This window comes from Rhinopithecus bieti, unplaced genomic scaffold (genome assembly GCF_001698545.2).
Source record: "Rhinopithecus bieti isolate Rb0 unplaced genomic scaffold, ASM169854v2 scaffold_12573, whole genome shotgun sequence".
Taxonomy (NCBI): domain Eukaryota; kingdom Metazoa; phylum Chordata; class Mammalia; order Primates; family Cercopithecidae; genus Rhinopithecus; species Rhinopithecus bieti.
The window spans coordinates 367,633-370,900 of record NW_016807321.1 but is presented as its reverse complement, the minus strand read 5'-3'; the positions used below and the strand labels follow the sequence as shown (position 1 = coordinate 370,900).

The window sequence follows — 3,268 nt, the reverse complement described above, 5'->3', positions numbered from 1 at the left end:
GGACGAGCAGACCCTGCCCCGCCTCCGGTCGCCCCCGGCCGCCCCAGGACCTGCGACCCCCGCACCTGCCTCGCGCCCACACTCGTACAAGAGGCGCCGTCCGGGCTCTTCCTCCTCGGCGCCTGCCGGGCCCCGCCGGAAGCCCGCGTTCGGCCCGCCCCGCCTGCCGCTCTCGCCACCGATTGGGCCCCGTAGGCCGCGCGGCCGGCCCTAACCTGCCACCGATTGGCGAGGACGACCGTCCATCACACTCGCTCCTCCCCGGTCCGCCCCCGCGCCGGCGCCTCTTTTCCGGCGGAAGCGCGGGCCGCGAGGCGCGTGGGCCAGAGCGGCCCCTATTGTTGCTGTGTCATAGGGGAGCGGCGGCGGCCCCTAGAGGCGGCGCCAAGGACCGCAGGCAGGTTTCAGAAGCGCGCTGCGGACCTGCTCAGGTCGGGCCAAGCCCACCCCTCGGCGTCGCCAGCCTGGGCGGGCAGAGCTGTCACTCGTGTGACTGTGCCAGGGGATAGGCGGAAGCCGAGGAGTGCGGTCCGGCTCTGGCCGGCGGGCACCAGGGCTACGCACTTAAGTGCTTCGGGCCCCCGGGCAGGAGCCGGAGTCCACGCGTCCAGGAGAGCAAGGGTCCGGGAAGGGAGAGCAGGGGTGAGAACCGTGACATGGTCTCAGCTGCACACATCTAGTCCCGCAGGGGTCCGAGAGGGCAGGGGTCAGGGAGGGGTGGGTCCCGGAGGAGAGGGGTCCCGGGAGGGGAGGGGGTCTCCGAGGGGAGGGATCTGGGAGGGGTGAGTCCGGGAGGGGAGGAGTCAGGGAAGGCCTGAGTCCCAGAGGGGTGGGGTCCTGGAAGGGAGGGGTCCGGGAGGGCAGGGGTCCCGGAGGGCAGGGGCTCATCCTCTGGGCGCCTGGATGGGAAAGGCCACAGGGTAAAAAGGCTGCAGTCGCCCTCCAGTGTTGTGTAACTTTGAGTCACTTTTGACACAAACTAAAGCGAAGACAACAGACAGTGCTTGTGGCGCCCCAGCCGGCTGCTGAAGAGGGACACGTTCTTTGGGATTTGCCTACAGCGACGCCAGGCGGAGGCTCTTAGAGGGGTCGGGCACGGTGGCTCACGCTTGTAATTCCAGCACTTTGGGAGGCCGAGGTGGGCGGATCACTTGAGGCCAAGAGTTCAAGACCAGCCTGGGCAACATGGTGAAACCCCGACTCTACTAAGAATGCAAAAATTAGCAAAGTGTGCTGCACATGCCTGTAATTCCAGCTACTCAGGAGGCTGAGGCACGAGAATCGCCTGAACCCGGGAGGTGGAGGTTGCAGTGAGCCGAGATTGTGCCACTGCACTCCAGCCTGGGCAACAAAGGGAGACTCCTCAACAACAACAACAAAAATAATAATAATAGTAATAAAAATAGGTCAGGAGCTTCGTGAGAACCCCGAGGTGCAGTGGCCTCGGCACCCCAGTTAAGCAGGACTAGATGTCTGCAGCTGAGACCGTGCCAGGGTCCTCGGGTTCTCCTTTGCCCACCGCTCACTTCCTTCTTTCCTTCAGATACTCTGCTCACTTGGGGCGCTCCCCAGGGTCACCGTGTGCTTGGTGGCTCCCCCTCCGAGTGGATGCACAGCTCTCTGAGGTCTGTAGGTGTGTTTTCATTCACCCTTGTTGGGAGATGCATTGGTGTTTGATGCTGGCAGCTCCAGTCCTTTCATTCTGCAGGGAGCCTACTGCTCAGCCCTCCATTGTCTCGGTGGCAGAGCTTGTGCCAGTTATGTTTAGTTGCCAGCTTTTGACTGTCATAATGCTCCCATTCACGTTGTTTTGGAAAATGTAGCTATTTTCTTTTTTTTTTTTTTTTTTGAGATGGAGTCTCGCTCTGTCACCCAAGCTGGAGTGCAGTGGCCGGATCTCAGCTCACTGCAAGCTCCGCCTCCCGGGTTCAAGCCATTCTCCTACCTCAGCCTCCCAAGTGGCTGGGACTACAGGCGTCCGCCACCTCGCCCAGCTAGTTTTTTTGTATTTTTTAGTAGAGACGGGGTTTCACCGTGTTAGCCAGGATGGTCTCGATCTCCTGACCTCGTGATCCGCCCGTCTCGGCCTCCCAAAGTGCTGGGATTACAGGCTTGAGCCACCGCGCCCGGCCTATTTTTCATTTTAAAATGTGTGTTAACAGGAGTGAGTTTGTTATTTATGTAGTTAAATAATTTTAAATGTCCTCCTAATTCCTAGTATGGTAAATGTCAATAAAGCTCACATAAACAAAAGCTCTTTGGGGTCCTGTATAATTTTGAAGAATTTAAGGGGTCCAGAGGCTAAAGGGCTTGAGAGGGGCTAACACAAAGCGCTGGGGCCCGCTGGTGATAGGTGCGCCACTGACACTGCAGCTCCGTCCTCGTGCCCTCGTGTAAAACAGGGAAAAGGTGGAAATGAGAAAACCCAACCCGGCTTTCCCGGCAAGAGGGCGGCAAGCAAGTGTCACTTGTTTACCTCACAGACAGTGAAGCAGCAGCCCCAGGGTCCACCGGGGCCAAGTGTGCAGAGGCCAACGAAGTGGCCAAGAGGGCCCTGGATTTACCATTTCCTCCAGTTCCTGGTGGCCCTGTGGCCTGGGACGGCTCAGAACAAACAAACAAAAAACCCCAGAACTCTACCTACACTTCAAGTGAAATTCCCACATTCCTATGAGCACGCCGCAGTGAGGAAACAAGCCGCAGCCAGACAGGCATTGCAGAGGCCACTGTGGGTGCCCGCTGCCAGCGCACGGGCTCTATGCGTGTGTGGGGTGGGGCACCTGGAGCACCCAGCAGCCCAGGACTGCAGCTGTGGCCACGGAGTGGGTGGGGGGGCACACGCTGCTTTGTGTCAGGAATCTCGGGCTTGAAGCACACACAAGGTTGGAAGGGCTGTGTGACAGGCGCAGCTGTCGCTATCTAATTGGTCGTCGATGGCAGTTGGTAGGATGTCTGCAAAATGCCTGCAGCGTCTAGAGGAGCAGCCTCACTGGGACAGGCGCATTCAACTCAAGGATTTGGATTAAGAGATCCCCTAAAGGAGATTTCTATTCATCCTGTTTAGCAAAAAAACCAAAACAAGCCCCGGACTTGCACGATGGCTCACACCTGTAATCCCAGCACTCTGGGAGGCCCAGGTGAGAGGGTCCCTCGAAGCCCAGGAGTTCAAGACCAGCTTAACCAAGACAGTGAGACCCCGTCTTTACGAAAAGACAAATGAAAAAAGGGCCAGGCGTGGCGGTGCACGCCTGTAGTCTCAGCTACTTGG

General features: G+C 58.8%; 1 protein-coding gene across 7 annotated transcripts in view; it reads right to left on the bottom strand.

Annotated features, from left to right (window-relative positions):
• ADRM1 (ADRM1 26S proteasome ubiquitin receptor) overlaps positions 1-770 on the bottom strand; it is a 10,075-nt gene extending 9,305 nt beyond the window's left edge. For 4 of the 7 annotated variants that reach the window (XM_017881184.1, XM_017881186.1, XM_017881188.1 and 1 more), the window contains exon 1: positions 66-770. The gene's annotated coding sequence lies outside the window, so the exon portion shown is untranslated. The remainder of the gene's footprint in view (positions 1-65) is intronic. The other 3 variants (XM_017881185.1, XM_017881189.1, XM_017881191.1) reach the window with 1 other exon arrangement.
• Positions 771-3,268: the final 2,498 nt, after the last annotated feature.